We start from the raw sequence: 20,468 nt of genomic DNA on the forward strand, positions 1-20,468 counted from the left end.
TGCAGATGTAGCAGAGCTGCTGTAAACCCCATTCACAGCGGGTAAGGATACAGACGCCCTATATACATAGAAGAATAGTTTACAGAAAATGTTCCGCAATGTTCCCTTAGTGGCGTATACGGCCAATTTCAAAAGATTGGATGGGTTTCTGGTCCTTTAATATAGACGAGATCGTTCCATTCTCTGAAAGCAAGCAGAGATCTTGGAGGAGAGAAATGATTGAAAGGCAAAGGAGGCAGAAATCGGGAAAAACCTGTGCCGGCCCCCATATACCACGAGTATGGAGGGGGGTCCACATGAGACACTGGGGTCTCACCGGCCTATATAGTTATACGGCTGGTGCAGAGTCTGCATGTATCAGGTCTATGGGAGCAGGTGTCACCCCAGGGGGTATTGGGGCATCGCTGTCATATATGACCCTCTACCCCTGCTGGATATAACCGAGGCTCGCCCTCCCTGATGAAATACATCCCCATCAATACTCCCTGCCGTGCCCGTATATTCACCCCACACATCTCCAAACAAAAGACCCCAACAGGGCGATAAATCCAAAGTGCGCAGATGACGGCTAAGTGAAGCGTCCGCCCTGTAATGTCTGCAGGACAGAATAGATCACATGTAGTGTCACCTCCGGGACAGGACACCCCCAATGCTGCCATATTCACTGTCACCGATGGTGACACTTTGGACAGCAAGTGCTTCTGTGCAGAGTGCGAGCACTTAACAAATGGCGCCATACCTCATTTTGTGTCTAAGTGCTAAATAATCTTTTATGCATTAAAAAATGGGGAAAAACTAATTAAAGGGGCACCACATATTAACATGCACATAAAGGAAAGGGGCTGCATGCAATTGGGCACATGTGCATACCCCCAATTCCTTATTCCCGTCCACAGAATGCAAAGCCCAAGATAGCAACGCAATAAGTAAATAAATAAAAAGCAACAATGCATGAAAATAATACAGGGTACAGTATAGGTAACATAATTTTGATCCCCCAAATTGTATTTTTTAATTTTAATATTTGAGGTTAGGACCATCCCCAGTAGGGTCACCGTGACGCGGTGGGACGGCTTTTGCATTTTTTTTTTTTAATCAAAATTATGTTACCTACAGTGCCTACAAGTAGTATTCAACCCCCTGCAGATTTAGCAGGTTTACACATTTGGAATTAACTTGGCATTGTGACATTTGGACTGTAGATCAGCCTGGAAGTGTGAAATGCACTGCAGCAAAAAAGAATGTTATTTCTTTGTTTATTTTTTTTTTAAATTGTGAAAAGTCTTTTCAGAGGGTCATTTATTATTCAACCCCTCAACCCACCAGAATTCTGTTTGGTTCCCCTAAAGTATTAAGAAGTAGTTCAGGCACAAAGAACAATGAGCTTCACATGTTTGGATTAATTATCTCTTTTTCCAGCCTTTTCTGACTATTTAAGACCCTCCCCAAACTTGTGAACAGCACTCATACATGGTCAACATGGGAAAGACAAAGGAGCATTCCAAGGCCATCAGAGACAAGATCGTGGAGGGTCACAAGGCTGGCAAGGGGTACAAAACCCTTTCCAAGGAGTTGGGCCTACCTGTCTCCACTGTTGGGAGCATCATCCGGAAGTGGAAGGCTTATGGAACTACTGTTAGCCTTCCACAGCCTGGACAGCCTTTGAAAGCTTCCTCCCGTGCCGAGGCCAGGCTTGTCCGAAGAGTCAAGGCTAACCCAAGGACAACAAGGAAGGAGCTCCGGGAAGATCTCATGGCAGTGGGGACATTGGTTTCAGTCAATACCATAAGTAACGTACTCCACCGCAATGGTCTCCGTTCCAGACGAGCCCGTAAGGTACCTTTACTTTCAAAGCGTCATGTCAAGGCTCGTCTACAGTTTGCTCATGATCACTTGGAGGACTCTGAGACTGACTGGTTCAAGATTCTCTGGTCTGATGAGACCAAGATCGACATCTTTGGTGCCAACCACACACGTGACGTTTGGAGACTGGATGGCACTGCATACGACCCCAAGAATACCATCCCTACAGTCAAGCATGGTGGTGGCAGCATCATGCTGTGGGGCTGTTTCTCAGCCAAGGGGCCTGGCCATCTGGTCCGCATCCATGGGAAGATGGATAGCACGGCCTACCTGGAGATTTTGGCCAAGAACCTCCGCTCCTCCATCAAGGATCTTAAGATGGGTCGTCATTTCATCTTCCAACAAGACAACGACCCAAAGCACACAGCCAAGAAAACCAAGGCCTGGTTCAAGAGGCAAAAAATCAAGGTGTTGCAGTGGCCTAGTCAGTCTCCTGACCTTAACCCAATTGAAAACTTGTGGAAGGAGCTCAAGATTAAAGTCCACATGAGACTCCCAAAGAACCTAGATAACTTGGAGAAGATCTGCATGGAGGAGTGGGCCAAGATAACTCCAGAGACCTGTGCCGGCCTGATCAGGTCTTAGAAAAGACGATTATTAGCTGTAATTGCAAACAAAGGTTATTCCACAAAATATTAAACCTAGGGGTTGAATAATAATTGACCCACACTTTTATGTTTAAAATTTATAAAAATTTAACTGAGCAACAAAACTTTTTGGTTTGTAAGATTTATGCATCTGTTAATAAATCCTGCTCTTGTTTGAAGTTTGAAGGCTCTAACTTATTTGCATCTTATTAAACCTGCTAAATCTGCAGGGGGTTGAATACTACTTTTAGGCACTGTATGTACCCTATATTATTTTCATGCATTATTTTTTTACTGCAGGATATCTTCATTTCTTTAGGTTTTTTCCCCCATCCCCTGTAGGGCAGAGGACTAAGGGTACCGTCTCACTATACGATTTACCAACGATCACGACCTGCGATACGACCTGGCCGTGATCGTTGGTAAGTCGTTGTGTGGTCGCTGGGGAGCTGTCACACAGACCGCTCTCCAGCGACCAACGATGCCGAGGTTCGCTGGTAACCAGGGTAAACATCGGGTTACTAAGCGCAGGGCCGCGCTTAGTAACCCGATGTTTACCGTGGTTACCAGCGTAAAAGTAAAAAAAACCAAACCGTACATACTCACCATCTGATGTCCGTCAGGTCCCTTGCCGTCTGCTTCCTGCTCTGACTGAGTGCCGCCGTACAGTGAGAGCGCAGCACAGCGGTGACGTCACCGCTGTGATCTGCTCTCACTTTCCGGCCGGGAGTCAGTCAGAGCGGGAAGCAGACGGCAAGGGACCTGACGGACATCAGATGGTGAGTATGTACTGTTTGTTTTTTTTTACTTTTACGCTGTCACACACAACGATCCAGCGATGTCAGCGGGTGATCAAGCGACGAAAGAAAGTTCCAAACGATCTGCTACGACGTACGATTCTCAGCAGGATCCCTGATCGCTGCTGCGTGTCAGACACTGCGAGATCGTAACTATATCGCTAGAACGTCACGAATCGTGCCGTCGTAGCGATGAAAATGCCACTGTGTGACGGTACCCTAATTGACCCTCATCTTTACGAATAACCTTGCTGTGAACATAGGACAAAGGATCTGTGGACAAAGGAACATCAAGATCTCTGGAGAAGGACTTCTAACCCTGAGATTGTGGAGATTTTGCAACAATTTTGGTTCTCGGGTCCTCAGACCGTTCTCTTCTCCTCTTTCTGTTCTCCATGCTTAGTGTGACACACACAGACACACAATACAAAGATTGAGGCAACTTCTCCCCTTTGTATCTGGTTTCAGGTGTGATTTTCATAGTGCCCACACCTGTTACTTGCCACAGACAAGTCTGAACGAGCATAACATGATGGAAACAAAGTTGTTTACCCACAATTTTTGAAAAGTGACAATTTTGCTTTTTTTCCTCTTTGGTTTTTCTGTTGTTCGAATATACACAAAGGAAATAAACATGTATAACAAAACATATGTAATTTCCTGGGCCCGGGCTCTCCACCACGGTCGTTACACTGCAGTCCTCATCCGTGTTATACACGTCTGACTGTGCCCTTAGGGAAATAAAGGCAATGGCTCCTCTGTATCAGCAGCCAGTCATGGTAACATGGCAGCAGCGCAGGATACGGCGACTCCTGGCCGATATCATGACGCCATGGAGCCCAATGCCAGGAAAGAGGTAATGAAGCGCCTGGAACGTTTCCCTCTCATCGGAGCCAAACTACATGCAATTAAAGCAACATTAAAAAAAAATGTAAGGAAGTGAAATGTAAAGTTAAGTGGAATATAAAGAGCGAATATTCATAAGATATTAATGCTCCGCCACTTTAAGAGGATGGAAGGTATTTCTTAATGACACGTCGTGAATTTCGGCGTTTAAATCGATTCTACAAGAGGTTTGATTATGATCTCGCAGAAAACTCCATAAAGCTTCACACTGCAGGGCGTCTAATAAAAACCGGATGGAAGAACCGTAAACGTATATACTGCCATAGTAAACTATAAAAAATACAACTGCTCAGTTATCTCTGGTCCTGGAAAAGCTGGGTGGCTGCCAGCATCCTGAGAGGTCCGCACCCAGCGACTCTGGTCAGAATAGTGGAGGTTTGTCTGTATTCAGTGACAACAAGGGTTAAATCCTGGGGGACACCAAACCGACTGCAGCAGAAATCTGACAACTATGAAGGATCAGAAATATGTTGGATTTAATGCCCATAGTGGGGCACAGACTCATTTACACGTCTGCTTAAAAAAACCTGTTCCCGCGCAGGTCCGATGTGGTCTAGCGCTTCCCATGATGCTCCCTGAATCCGGCTCACATTGCGCTCCGCGAGATCTGGCGACTGTGAAGAGCGGTGATCTCAGTAATGTTGCTGCTCTTCACAGTCGCTGGGTCTCGCGGAGCGCAGCGTGCGCCGGATTTGGGGAACATCGTGGGAAGCGCTGGACTACACCGGAGCTGCGTGGGAATATTTTTTCAAACAAATTGGCGAATGAGGACAGTGTCTTGTTTTTATATTTTTCTCTTTTTGTTTTTTAGTTATCAATTTGTGGACTACGGCGGATCTGCATCGATTTTTTTTCATATAAATTGGTGAATCAGGGATAGTGTTGGGGAGTCTTCATTCAAATAAATTATTTTTTTTTGTGTGTGTTTTTATTTTTTTATTACCAGGTTATTAATGGGGACGTCTGATAGATAACTTTCCATTACTAACCCCAGGGCTTGATGGCAGCTGTGATTTTGGAGAATTCACGGCTGTCATCAACCCCAATTGCCGCCACACCAGGGCAATTAGGAAGAGCTGGGTAAAGCGCCAGAATTGGAGCATCTCATGTGAGGCGCCACTTATGGGGCGGCTGCCGGGTGGTATTTTTAGGCTGGGAAGGGGCCAATAACCAGGGACCTTCCCAGCCTTATAATATTAGCTCACAACTGTCTGCTTTACCTTGACTGGTTATCAAAAATAGGGGGGACTCCACATTATTTATTTATTTGGTTAATCTATATACAGTAAACTATACATGGCACTGATCATATATGTCATGATCTCTATTTCTCTCTACACTGTAATTTCTATTCCAGTACATGTCACGCGGACGGCGGAGGGAGGGCACACTTTATGTCATCCGCGTGCACGTGTGCGGGAAGTATTGTGATCCCCGCTGTCGGGAAAAAACAGACATGTCTACGTATGGGTGACACGTACATATGCACAGCCCCATAAATTACAATGGGTGTGCGTGTGAAAACGGCCGCCACGCGTACTGGAAACACGGATAGGACATGTTATAATCTATGGAGCCGTGGTCAGGAGGATTTCAACCATTATTGATATTGACATAACTGCTGTAATAACCCAGTTACAAGGAAGTTTGGTAGGAAATGTCGCTGCGGATGCAGCTGGCGGAGCTCGGAGCCAGCAATGCGCGGTGTTTGTTGTGTCACTTTCCTCGGGTTTACATCAATGTCCTCAAACAATATAAACACTAATGGGGCCATTATATAACAATCCGGCAGCTTCCGTGCGTCCTGGGGGAGCGCCGTGCTGCCAAATGCGGCCACTCCCCGGCCACGAGTGACAATTACTACAGCCCATTAGCGGGGATTTATACTGATGGGCTGGTAACAAACTCCCACAAGGAGACGAAGCCGAGATGGAGATTTCTATGGAGAAAGGACGGGATCTGCCGGAGTTAAAGTGATATTCCCATCCTGTAAAGTTTGGGTTGACAAGACCTCTGCATGCTGTCAGTGAATCCCCAGCACAGACTGCCCAGACCCAACATTGGAGGCTTTGTTACACTTGTAGCCAGTCTCCTATAGACAGTTTACATTGATACATTTCATCTGCACAGATACTTTGTATCAAACCATCAGGACAAGAGATCGGAGCGTGTGAGGGATCAAGTATAAATCAATGTGTTAGAAACTAAAGGAATCAGAGGAGGTTGATTAATTTCGAGGCAGATTTATTCCTCCCCGCGTGGTGACAAGTGACACGTTCACAGTTTTCGGATCTCGTATCTTTACGCACCTCGTGGTGTCGATCCACTTGTCAACATCTTTTACAGGTTACATTTGCTTTTTTAACTTTTTAATAAACTTTGCAAATGAATTATCTCCCCTACTCTGATCTCAGTGCTGTACTCCAGTCACATCCAAAGCAGCATTCAAAACCTCACTTGTTATGTGTCCAGGCTGCACTCTGCTGTAAGAGCTGCAAGGGAAGCGCTGCGTCCTCAGATACACCAAGAGGAAAGCAACATTTAGTGCAGCTTTGGATGTGTATAGAGTAAAAGATAACAAACAACACAAAATCAGTCCCAAACGTACAGAGGTGCTGCTACATCCCTGCTGCAACACACTTGGTTGTCATTAACTTTGCTGGTGATCAAAAAGTATCGTCTGACCCCGGTCCAGGAGCGAAGGCACTAGTCCTGACCACCAGACCTGCCGGCCTCCTCCTACTGCCGACCTCAGCGCCTCTTCTAAGTAGGAGATCTGCTGCAGCCGCAGTTACAGATGTGTCCCTTCATTTTTCCTTTTCGGCAGGGGCGGACAGATCATTGGTACAACCTTTGCAGGCACACAGGGGCCCAAGGTGTAAGGGGCCACACCCAGCTCCTCAGCAGGTGGATTGTGCATTATGAGGAGCTATCGGACTGTAAGGGCCCAGATGGCTCATGGCGATGGCTCATTTCTTATTCAGGTGCGGGCCACGGCCACAGAGAATCCACATCACTTATTGATAGTTGCAGAAGTTTTAGGTCGTCTTTGTGTTTGAGCCACTTTCCGTGGACGGAGCCACACTGTGATCAGTCTGTATGAGGCAACGCCTGGCCAAAGTCCCAGGTGCAGCATGGAGGAACTCAACACTGCTTGCTGTCAGCAAATGGAAACATTCGGAAGCTTGAAAACGTCTCAGTTTCATTTTGAGCATTTGTTACAGTGTATCAGTGCATTCTCTGAGAATTTAAAGGGCTCTCACAAATTTAAAAATGGTTCCTAAAATAAGGGCTCTAGAGCGTAGGACGATCTGAACAGGGGTCTGAAGGGGTCTGCGTGCCTGGCGCAATGCACCACCTGAATAAGGGTCTGGAGGGGGCTGCGAGCAATGGGCCACCTCAAAGGGTGTCTGGAGGAGGCTGCGAGCCTGGGTCAAAGCACCACCCAAGCAAGGGGCTGGAGGGGGCTGCATGCTTGGTATAATGCATCACCTGAATAAGGGTCTGGAGCACTTGGCCACCTCAACGGGGGTCTGTAGGGGGCTGCGAGCCTGGGTCAAAGCACCACCTGAACGAGGGGCTGGAGGGGGCTGCATGCTTGGTACAGTGCACCACCTGTATAAGGGTCTGGAGCATTGTGCCACCTCAACGGGGGTCTGTAGGGGGCTGCAAGCTTGGTACAATGCACCACCTGAATAAGGGTCTGGAGGAGGGCCATACCTCCCAACCGTCCCGATTTCAGCGTGACAGTCCCGCTTTGGCACCGGGGTCCCGCTGTCCCGCTTCGGGCATTTAAAATCCCGAATTTGCGGCCGCCGGTGAAGCCCCGCCCACTTCCGGGACGTAGAGAGAGCCCGATTAGGTTTGTGGCTGTTTTTTTTTTCTTATACATGCTGGGTCTCCTCCCGACCGATCCCTCCCCCGCCCCCGCCCCCGCCCCCTGTGTGTGCGGCGCTGCCACGCTGAGGAAGAGAGCCAGCAGCGATCAAGATGAGAGGTCAGCGACTCACTACCTGAGGTGTGTGCACAGAGCTCTGGCGTCTCCTGCTCTTAGCTGCTATCCCGGCAGAGAAGGAGAGACGGGGGAGGTGCCGGGACAGTGCAGAGCTGTGAGCAGCCGGAGAAACTGAAGAGCTGCAGTGCACATGGACAGATCAGCCGCCCCTGCACCACAGAGGAGATTGTGTGTGTGTGTGTGAGATGTGTGATGCTGCATTTGTGTGTGTGTCATGTGTGTATGAGGTATCTGGTGTGTGTGATGGCTGGGTGTGTGTGATGGCTGGGTGTGTGTGTGTGATGGCTGGGTGTGTGTGTGTGATGGCTGGGTGTGTGTGTGTGATGGCTGAGTGTGTGTGTGTGATGGCTGGGTGTGTGTGTGTGTGTGATGGCTGGGTGTGTGTGTGTGTGTGATGGCTGGGTGTGTGTGTGATGGCTGGGTGTGTGTGATGGCTGGGTGTGTGTGATGGCTGCATGTGTGTGATGGCTGCGTGTGTGTGTGTGTGATGGCTGCGTGTGTGTGTGTGTGTGATGGCTGCGTGTGTGTGTGATGGCTGCGTGTGTGTGTGTGATGGCTGCGTGTGTGTGTGTGATGGCTGCGTGTGTGTGATGACTGCGTGTGTGTGTGATGACTGTGTGTGTGTGTGATGGCTGCGTGTGTGTGTGTGATGGCTGCGTGTGTGTGTGATGACTACGTGTGTGTGTGATGGCTGTGTGTGTGTGTGATGGCTGCATGTGTGATGCATTTGTGTCAAAGCTGCATGTGTTTGTGAGCTGCGTTTGTGATGCTGCGTGTGTATGTGTGATACTGTGTGTGTGATGCTGCATGTGTGTGAGCTGCGTGCCTGTATGTCATTATACAGTATGGAGAACTGTGGCCATAATACAGTATGGAGCATCATGTGGGGTCATTATACAGTATGGAGCATCATGTGCAGTCATTATACAGTATGGAGCATCATGTGCGGTCATTATACAATATGGAGCATCATGTGCAGCCAGTATACAGTATGGAGCATCATGTGTGGTCATTATACAATATGGAGCATCATGTGCAGTCATTATACAGTAAGGAGCATCATGTGCAGCCAGTATACAGTATGGAGCATCATGTGCGGTCATTATACAGTATGGAGCATCATGTGCGGTCATTATACAGTATGGAGCATCATGTGCAGTCATTATACAGTAAGGAGCATCATGTGCGGTCATTATACAATATGGAGCATCATGTGCGGTCATTATACAGTATGGAGCATCATGTGCGGTCATTATACAATATGGAGCATCATGTGCAGCCAGTATACAGTATGGAGCATCATGTGCAGTCATTATACAATATGGAGCATCATGTGCAGCCAGTATACAGTATGGAGCATCATGTGCGGTCATTATACAGTATGGAGCATCATGTGCGGTCATTATACAGTATGGAGCATCATGTGCGGTCATTATACAGTAAGGAGCATCATGTGCGGTCATTATACAATATGGAGCATCATGTGCGGTCATTATACAGTATGGAGCATCATGTGCGGTCATTATACAGTATGGGGCATCATGTGCGGTCATTATACAGTATGGAGCATCATGTGTGGTCATTATACAGTATGGAGCATCATGTGCGGTCATTATACAGTATGGAGCATCATGTGTGGTCATTATACAGTATGGAGCATCATGTGCGGTCATTATACAGTATGGAGCATCATGTGTGGTCATTATACAGTATGGAGCATCATGTGTGGTCATTATACAGTATGGAGCATCATGTGCGGTCATTATACAATATGGAGCATCATGTGCGGTCATTATACAGTATGGAGCATCATGTGCGGTCATTATACAGTATGGAGCATCATGTGTGGTCATTATACAGTATGGAGCATCATGTGTGGTCATTATACAGTATGGAGCATCATGTGCGGTCATTATACAGTATGGAGCATCATGTGTGGTCATTATACAGTATGGAGCATCATGTGTGGCCATTATACAGTATGGAGCATCATGTGTGGTCATTATACAGTATGGAGCATCATGTGTGGCCATTATACAGTATGGAGCATCATGTGCAGCCAGCAAACTTTGTCCCTCTTTCCCATCTTCAAAAGTTGGGAGGTATGAGGAGGCTGTGGGCCTGAAGCATTGGACCACCTGAACGGGGGTCTGGAGGGGTTAGAGGCCTGGAGGACTGGATCATCTGAACATAAACATTTGCTGGGTCTCCAATGGTCCCTAAAACAGGGGCCCTCAGATCCAATGTGCCTACTTTTTCTACTTATTCAAGCGCAGTAACACCAATAACTTTTTGCACAATTTTGGTGCAGAAAATTTATTGCAAAAAAACTGATAAAAATATTTTGGAAAACTCCTCCTTATATATGTTTCCAACACTGATACATTGTAACAAAGCCTCTGCTGTATGTACAGGCCAAATTCCCAATGTAATCATTAATGTTTCAATTCACTGACAGGAAGCAGAGAGACTGGAGAATTGAAGAACTTTATACATAGGGACCTTTTTAGAAAGAGGCCCAGTCTGGAGCCCCGTGGGTTCTGCACAGCTTTTACAGGTGGCTCTTAATAAGAAAGTGAAGAAGGAAACAAACGGGCAGATTAAAGGCAACAGTAAAACATGGCTGCTATTTCCTAGAAATAGCGCCATCCTGTCTTCAGGTTGTGTGTGGTATTGCAGCTGAACCCCGTTCTCTTCTATAGAGCTGGGCTGCGATACCAGACTCAGCCTGCTGGCAGGGGTGGCGCCTCTTTTGACAAAAGGCAGATGTTTTGCTAATCCTCTTCAACCCTGTTAATGAGAGGCCACAAGATGAACGGCGGCGTTGGTTGCAGATCGCCCATGGTGCGCTGGCAGAATATCCCCCTCGTGTCTCATCCTGTCGGCCCCCTCGTCAATCCAGACTGGAAATGGCACTTTATTAACTGATCCATAACCCGAGCAACGCAGAGCGGAAAACCCAAATCAGCAGTTCGCCTCTAACGAGCCTCCTCCGTGCCAACCCCGCCACGGGGGAAGCTGCTGACCTCACAAGATGCCGCTTCACTCGCTGCCATCCTGTGGGGACGGCGCTCACACTGTCACAGGACATTGGGGAGGGTGACAGGCTCACAGAGAAGGCCGGGGCCCCCGCGGGCGGACGGGTCACTTTGTATCACATCTTCATTAGAAGAACGAGCGGAGTCTGTGACTGCAGCTGGGATCATCCAACATGTCCTCAACCGACTACGTGCGGACATAGGACTGGGCCCAGAGGGGGCTGCGGGTAAAGAGCACAGGGTCACCAGAACGGGGTCTGGAAGGGGCTGCGGGTAAGGAGCATTGGGCCACCAGAATGGGGGTCTGGAAGGGGGCTGTGGGAAAAGAGCATTGGGTCACCAGAAAGGGGGTCTGGAGGGGGCTGCGGGTAAGGAGCACAGGGTCACCAGAACGGGGTCTGAAAGGGGCTGCGGGTAAGGAGCATTGGGTCACCAGAATGGGGTCCAGAGGGGGCTGCGGGTAAGGAGCAATGGGTCAACAGAGCGGGGTCTGGAAGGCGCTGCGGGTAAGGAGCATTGGGCCACCAGAATGGGGGTCTAGAGGAGGCTGAGGGTAAGGAGCACAGGGTCACCAGAAGGGATTCAGAGGGGGCTGCGGGTAAGGAGCACAGGGTCTCCAGAAGGGGGTCTGTGGGAAAAGAGCATTGGGTCACCAGAACGGGGTCTGGAGGGGGCTGCGGGTAAGGAGCAATGGGTCAACAGAGCGGGGTCTGGAGGGGCTGAGGGAATGGAGCATTGGGTCACCAGAACGGGGTCCGGAGGGGGCTGCGGGTAAAAACACAGGGTCACCAGAACGGGGTCTGGAAGGGGCTGCGGGTAAGGAGCATTGGGCCACCAGAATGGGGGTCTAGAGGAGGCTGAGGGCATGGAGCATTGGGTCACCAGAATGGGGTCTGGAGGGGGCTGCGGGTAAGGAGCAATGGGTCAACAGAGCGGGGTCTGGAGGGGCTGAGGGAATGGAGCATTGGGTCACCAGAATGGGGGTCTGGAGGGGACTGCGGGTAAGGAGCTTTGAGCCACCAGAACAGGGGTCTGGAGGGGGCTGCAGGCATGGAACATTGGGTCAGCAGAATGGGGTCTGGAGGGGGCTGCGGGTAAGGAGCAATGGGTCAACAGAGCGGGGTCTGGAGGGGCTGAGGGAATGGAGCATTGGGTCACCAGAATGGGGGTCTGGAGGGGGCTGCGGGTAAGGAGCTTTGAGCCACCAGAACAGGGGTCTGGAGGGTGCTGCAGGCATGGAACATTGGGTCAGCAGAACGGGGTCTGGAGGGGGCTGCGGGTAAGGAGCAATGGGTCACCAGAATGGGGGTCTGGAGGGGGCTGCAGGTAAGGAGCATTGGGCCACTAGAACGGGGGTCTGGAGGGGCTGAGGGAATGGAGTATTGGGTCAACAGAGCGGGGTCTGGAAGGGGCAGCGGGTAAGGAGCATTGGGTCACCAGAATGGGGGGTCTGGAGGGGGCTGCAGGTAAGGAGCATTGGGTCACTGGAACGGGGGTCTGGAAGGGGCAGCGGGTAAGGAGCATTGGGTCATCAGAATGGGGGGTCTGGAGGGGCTGAGGGAATGGAGTATTGGGTCAACAGAGCGGGGTCTGGAAGGGGCAGCGGGTAAGGAGCATTGGGTCACCAGAATGGGGGGTCTGGAGGGGGCTGCAGGTAAGGAGCATTGGGTCACTGGAACGGGGGTCTGGAAGGGGCAGCGGGTAAGGAGCATTGGGTCATCAGAATGGGGGTCTGGAGGGGCTGAGGGAATGGAGTATTGGGTCAACAGAGCGGGGTCTGGAAGGGGCAGCGGGTAAGGAGCATTGGGTCACCAGAATGGGGGGTCTGGAGGGGGCTGCAGGTAAGGCGCATTGGGCCACTAGAACGGGGGTCTGGAAGGGGCTGCGGGTAAGGAGCATTGGGTCACCAGAATGGGGGTCTGGAAGGGGCTGCGGGTAAGGAGCATTGGGTCACCAGAATGGGGGTCTGGAAGGGGCTGCGGGTAAGGAGCATTGGGTCACCAGAATGGGGGTCTGGAAGGGGCTGCGGGTAAGGAGCATTGGGTCACCAGAATGGGGGTCTGGAAGGGGCTGCGGGTAAGGAGCATTGGGTCATCAGAATGGGGGTCTGGAGTGGGCTGCGGGCACAGAGCATTGGGTCATCAGTCCTGATTGTAACGAGAGACAACTTGAAGGCTCGATACGAAGCTGCGCACTTGTGTCAGTAGGATTTTATCACCTAGAGGAATGTGTCTGTTCACTGACAGCAAGCAGAGCTCCTGACAGCGGTAAAGAGTTGATACATGAAATATATAAACAAGTTGCAGAACTTTATATGACACCGAACTTCTTCCCCATTCGGATTTTGGGCCTGAGCTTTGTCTCCCTCTCCGTATACTGCTCAGCAGCCTTGGAGCAATTCCCCAATGTCTTAGAGGGGTCTTAACCAGGCTTTGCCACCTAATAGCCGAAGTGATGGTCCCCTTCACTGCTAAGACCCCATTGCATTAGTATGCACGCCCTCCCCCTTGTCTTCCGTCACTCTGCCGCCTCCAGGTCCTGACAGCTGTACCTGTCCATGACTTTAGATGTCACTGTGCCCCACGAGCTGCAGAACGTCAGGCCGCGGCCCCTCAGACATGAAAGCAGCGTGAAGGTTTCGTCCCCGGTAAGGAGCAGCCGGACCCCCGGGAGAGTGGCATTAACACCATCAGCTGCCGCGTTTGATGAGAATTTTACTCCCAAAAGGAAAGAAGAAGCTTCAGCGAAAAGAGCAGAAAATTGGAACAAAACGGCCTATTTATGAAAGTAGGACAGAAAGCGGAAGAAGAGGGATCGACGCGACCGCGCACCGCTATTTATAGCGCTAGCGTTAACGCTTTCCTGCCCGAAAGTTTGCACCGGCTATCCATTGGCTGCGTTACCTTCCTGCCTGTGCGGCTTTCAGATCTAATTATACAACGTGCTCCTGTGTCGGAGCCGCGAATATCATATCCGTGGTCTGTGAGCGCCGAGATCTGAGACAACAGTGCTGGTACAGCAGCCGCCTGCGACAGTGACACCGCCTATACCTGCGACAGTGACACCGCCTAAGCCTGCGACAGTGACACCGCCTAAGCCTGCGACAGTGACACCGCCAATACCTGCAACACTGACACCGCCTATACCTGTGACAGTGACACCGCCTATGCCTGCGACAGTGACACCGCCTAAGCCTGCGACAGTGACACCGCCAATACCTGCGACACTGACACCGCCTATGCCTGCGACAGTGACACCGCCTATACCTGCGACAGTGACACCGCCTAAGCCTGCGACAGTGACACCGCCTAAGCCTGCGACAGTGACACCGCCAATACCTGCAACACTGACACCGCCTATACCTGTGACAGTGACACCGCCTATGCCTGCGACAGTGACACCGCCTAAGCCTGCGACAGTGACACCGCCAATACCTGCAACACTGACACCGCCTATGCCTGCGACAGTGACACCGCCTATACCTGCGACAGTGACACCGCCTAAGCCTGCGACAGTGACACCGCCTAAGCCTGCGACAGTGACACCGCCAATACCTGCAACACTGACACCGCCTATACCTGTGACAGTGACACCGCCTATGCCTGCGACACTGACACCGCTTATACCTGCGACAGTGACACCGCCTATACCTGCGACAGTGACACCGCCTAAGCCTGTGACAGTTACACCGCCTATACCTGGGACAGTGACAACGCCTATGCCTGTGACAGTTACACCGCCTATGCCTGCGACAGTGACACCGCCTATACCTGCGACACTGACACCGCCTATACCTGCAACAGTGACACCGCCTAAGCCTGCGACAGTGACACCGCCTAAGCCTGTGACAGTTACACTGCCTATGCCTGTGACAGTTACACTGCCTATACCTGCGACAGTGACACCGCCTATACCTGCGACAGTTACACCGCCTATGCCTGCGACAGTGACACCGCCTATACCTGCGACAGTGACACCGCCTATACCTGCGACACTGACACCGCCTATACCTGCGACAGTGACACCGCCTAAGCCTGTGACAGTTACACTGCCTATGCCTGTGACAGTTACACTGCCTATACCTGCGACAGTGACACCGCCTATACCTGCGACAGTGACAACGCCTATGCCTGCGACAGTGACACCGCCTAAGCCTGCGACAGTGACACCGCCAATACCTGCAACACTGACACCGCCTATACCTGTGACAGTGACACCGCCTATGCCTGCGACAGTGACACCGCCTATGCCTGCGACACTGACACCGCCTATACCTGCGACAGTGACACCGCCTATACCTGCGACAGTGACACCGCCTAAGCCTGTGACAGTTACACTGCCTATGCCTGCGACAGTGACAACGCCTATACCTGCAACAGTGACACCGCCTATACCTGCGACAGTGACACCGCCTAAGCCTGCGACAGTGACACCGCCTATGCCTGCGACAGTGACACCGCCTATGCCTGCGACAGTGACACCGCCTATACCTGCGACAGTGACAACGCCTATACCTGCGACAGTGACACCGCCTATGCCTGCGACAGTGACACCGCCTAAGCCTGCGACAGTGACACCGCCAATACCTGCAACACTGACACCGCCTATACCTGTGACAGTGACACCGCCTATGCCTGCGACAGTGATACCGCCTATGCCTGCGACACTGACACCGCCTATACCTGCGACACTGACACCGCCTATACCTGCGACAGTGACACCGCCTATACCTGCGACAGTGACACCGCCTATGCCTGCGACAGTGACACCGCCTATACCTGCGACAGTGACACCGCCTAAGCCTGCGACAGTGACACCGCCTATGCCTGCGACATTGACACCGCCTATGCCTGCGACAGTGACACCGCCTAAGCCTGCGACAGTGACACCGCCTAAGCCTGCGACAGTGACACCGCCAATACCTGCAACACTGACACCGCCTATACCTGTGACAGTGACACCGCCTATGCCTGCGACAGTGACACCGCCTATGCCTGCGACAGTGACACCGCCTATACCTGCGACACTGACACCGCCTATACCTGCGACAGTGACACCGCCTATACCTGCGACAGTGACACCGCCTAAGCCTGTGACAGTTACACCGCCTATGCCTGCGACAGTGACACCGCCTATACCTGCGACAGTGACACCGCCTATACCTGCGACAGTGACACCGCCTATACCTGCGACAGTGACACCGCCTAAGCCTGTGACAGTTACACCGCCTATGCCTGCGACAGTGACACCGCCTATACCTGCGACAGTGACAACGCCTATACCTGCGACAGTGACACCGCCTATACCTGGGACAGTGACACCGCCTAAGCCTGTGACAGTTACACCGCCTATGCCTGCGACAGTGACACCGCCTATACCTGCGACACTGACACCGCCTATACCTGCGACAGTGACACCGCCTAAGCCTGTGACAGTTACACTGCCTATGCCTGCGACAGTGACACCGCCTATACCTGCGACAGTGACAACGCCTATACCTGCGACAGTGACACCGCCTATACCTGCGACAGTGACACCGCCTAAGCCTGCGACAGTGACACCGCCTATGCCTGCGACAGTGACACCGCCTATACCTGCGACAGTGACAACGCCTATACCTGCGACAGTGACACCGCCTATGCCTGCGACAGTGACACCGCCTATGCCTGCGACAGTGACACCGTCTATACCTGCGACAGTGACACCGCCTATGCCTGCGACAGTGACACCGCCTATACCTACAACACTGACACCGCCTATACCTGCGACAGTGACACCGCCTAAGCCTGCGACAGTGACAACGCCTGTACCTGCGACAGTGACACCGCCTAAGCCTGCGACAGTGACACCGCCAATACCTGCAACACTGACACCGCCTATACCTGTGACAGTGACACCGCCTATGCCTGCGACAGTGACACCGCCTATGCCTGCGACACTGACACCGCCTATACCTGCGACAGTGACACCGCCTATACCTGCGACAGTGACACCGCCTAAGCCTGTGACAGTTACACTGCCTATGCCTGCGACAGTGACAACGCCTATACCTGCAACAGTGACACCGCCTATACCTGCGACAGTGACACCGCCTAAGCCTGCGACAGTGACACCGCCTATGCCTGCGACAGTGACACCGCCTATGCCTGCGACAGTGACACCGCCTATACCTGCGACAGTGACAACGCCTATACCTGCGACAGTGACACCGCCTATGCCTGCGACAGTGACACCGCCTAAGCCTGCGACAGTGACACCGCCAATACCTGCAACACTGACACCGCCTATACCTGTGACAGTGACACCGCCTATGCCTGCGACAGTGATACCGCCTATGCCTGCGACACTGACACCGCCTATACCTGCGACACTGACACCGCCTATACCTGCGACAGTGACACCGCCTATACCTGCGACAGTGACACCGCCTATGCCTGCGACAGTGACACCGCCTATACCTGCGACAGTGACACCGCCTAAGCCTGCGACAGTGACACCGCCTATGCCTGCGACAGTGACACCGCCTATGCCTGCGACAGTGACACCGCCTAAGCCTGCGACAGTGACACCGCCTAAGCCTGCGACAGTGACACCGCCAATACCTGCAACACTGACACCGCCTATACCTGTGACAGTGACACCGCCTATGCCTGCGACAGTGACACCGCCTATGCCTGCGACAGTGACACCGCCTATACCTGCGACACTGACACCGCCTATACCTGCGACAGTGACACCGCCTATACCTGCGACAGTGACACCGCCTAAGCCTGTGACAGTTACACCGCCTATGCCTGCGACAGTGACACCGCCTATACCTGCGACAGTGACACCGCCTATACCTGCGACAGTGACACCGCCTATACCTGCGACAGTGACACCGCCTAAGCCTGTGACAGTTACACCGCCTATGCCTGCGACAGTGACACCGCCTATACCTGCGACAGTGACAACGCCTATACCTGCGACAGTGACACCGCCTATACCTGGGACAGTGACACCGCCTAAGCCTGTGACAGTTACACCGCCTATGCCTGCGACAGTGACACCGCCTATACCTGCGACACTGACACCGCCTATACCTGCGACAGTGACACCGCCTAAGCCTGTGACAGTTACACTGCCTATGCCTGCGACAGTGACACCGCCTATACCTGCGACAGTGACAACGCCTATACCTGCGACAGTGACACCGCCTATACCTGCGACAGTGACACCGCCTAAGCCTGCGACAGTGACACCGCCTATGCCTGCGACAGTGACACCGCCTATACCTGCGACAGTGACAACGCCTATACCTGCGACAGTGACACCGCCTATGCCTGCGACAGTGACACCGCCTATGCCTGCGACAGTGACACCGCCTATACCTGCGACAGTGACACCGCCTATGCCTGCGACAGTGACACCGCCTATACCTACAACACTGACACCGCCTATACCTGCGACAGTGACACCGCCTAAGCCTGCGACAGTGACAACGCCTGTACCTGCGACAGTGACACCGCCTATGCCTGCGACAGTGACACCGCCTAAGCCTGCGACAGTGACACCGCCAATACCTGCAACACTGACACCGCCTATACCTGCGACAGTGACACCGCCTATGCCTGCGACAGTGACACCGCCTAAGCCTGCGACAGTGACACCGCCAATACCTGCAACACTGACACCGCCTATACCTGCGACAGTGACACCGCCTAAGCCTGCGACAGTGACACCGCCTTAGCCTGCGACAGTGACACCGCCTTAGCCTGCGACAGTGACACCGCCAATACCTGCGACAGTGACACCGCCTATACTTGTGACAGTGACACCGCCTAAGCCTGCGACAGTGACACCGCCTAAGCCTGTGACACCGCCAATACCTGCGACAGTGACACCGCCAATACCTGCAACACTGACACCGCCTATACCTGCGACAGTGACACCGCCTAAGCCTGCGACAGTGACACCGCCTAAGCCTGCGACAGTGACACCACCAATACCTGCAACACTGACACCGCCTATACCTGCGACAGTGACACCGCCTATACCTGCGACAGTGACAACGCCTATACCTGTGACAGTGACACCGCCAATACCAGTGACAACGCCAATACCTGCAACACTGACACCGCCAATACCTGCGACAGTGACACCACCTATGCCTGTGACAGTGACACCGCCTATGCCTCCGACAATGACTCCGCCAATACCTGCGACAGTGACACCACCAATACCTGCGACAGTGACACCACCAATACCTATGACACTGACAGGCAACAGTGACACCGCCAATACCTGCGACAGTAAAACCACCAATACCTGCAACAGTGACACCGCCAATATCTGCGACAGTGACACCGCCAATACCTGTTTCATTGAAACTGCCAATACCTGCGACAGTGACAACGCCAATACCTGCGACACTGACACCGCCAATACCTGCGACAATGACACTGCCTATACCTGCGACAGTGACACCGCCAATACCTGCGACAGTGACACCGCCTATACTTGTGACAGTGACACCGCCTAAGCCTGCGACAGTGACACCGCCTAAGCCTGTGGCACCGCCAATACCTGCGACAGTGACACCGCCAATACCTGCAACACTGACACCGCCTATACCTGCGACAGTGACACCGCCTAAGCCTGCGACAGTGACACAGCCTAAGCCTGCGACAGTGACACCACCAATACCTGCAACACTGACACCGCCTATACCTGCGACAGTGACACCGCCTATACCTGCGACAGTGACACCGCCAATACCTGCGACAGTGACACCGCCAATACCTGCGACAGTGACACCGCCAATACCTGCGACAGTGACACCGCCAATACCTGCTACATCGAATCAGCCAATACCTGCGACAATGACACCGCTAATACCTGCTAACACCTGTGACAGTGACACCGCCAATACCTTCCACCACCATTACCTGCTACAGAGACACCGCCAATACCTGCGACAGTAAAACCGTCAATACCTACGACAGCGAGGCAGAGAGACCGTGAGGCAGAGAGACAGCGAGGCAGAAAGACCACGAGACAGTGAGGCAGAGAAACAGCGAGACACGGGATGACAATGTCGCTCCAGACTAGATCTTAGTGATTGGTAAATAACAGATAGTCGGATACAATGTTTCCATTTGTAGCAAGACTTTCACCTGCGACAAAGCTCCTGCTCTCCGGCCGTATTATCATCGCCATACATCCGCAGCTCCACGTCCCTTTAATAGGACGGGGAATTACTATCTAAGCCGTTTCCCATACT

General features: G+C 52.2%; 1 protein-coding gene across 2 annotated transcripts in view; it reads right to left on the bottom strand.

Annotated features, from left to right (window-relative positions):
• Window positions 1-20,468, bottom strand: part of GRM7 (glutamate metabotropic receptor 7) — a 475,889-nt gene that overhangs the window by 20,427 nt on the left and 434,994 nt on the right. The gene's annotated exons all lie outside the window — the stretch shown is intronic.

The sequence above is a fragment of the Ranitomeya variabilis genome, chromosome 8 (assembly GCF_051348905.1).
Source record: "Ranitomeya variabilis isolate aRanVar5 chromosome 8, aRanVar5.hap1, whole genome shotgun sequence".
Taxonomy (NCBI): Eukaryota; Metazoa; Chordata; class Amphibia; order Anura; family Dendrobatidae; genus Ranitomeya; species Ranitomeya variabilis.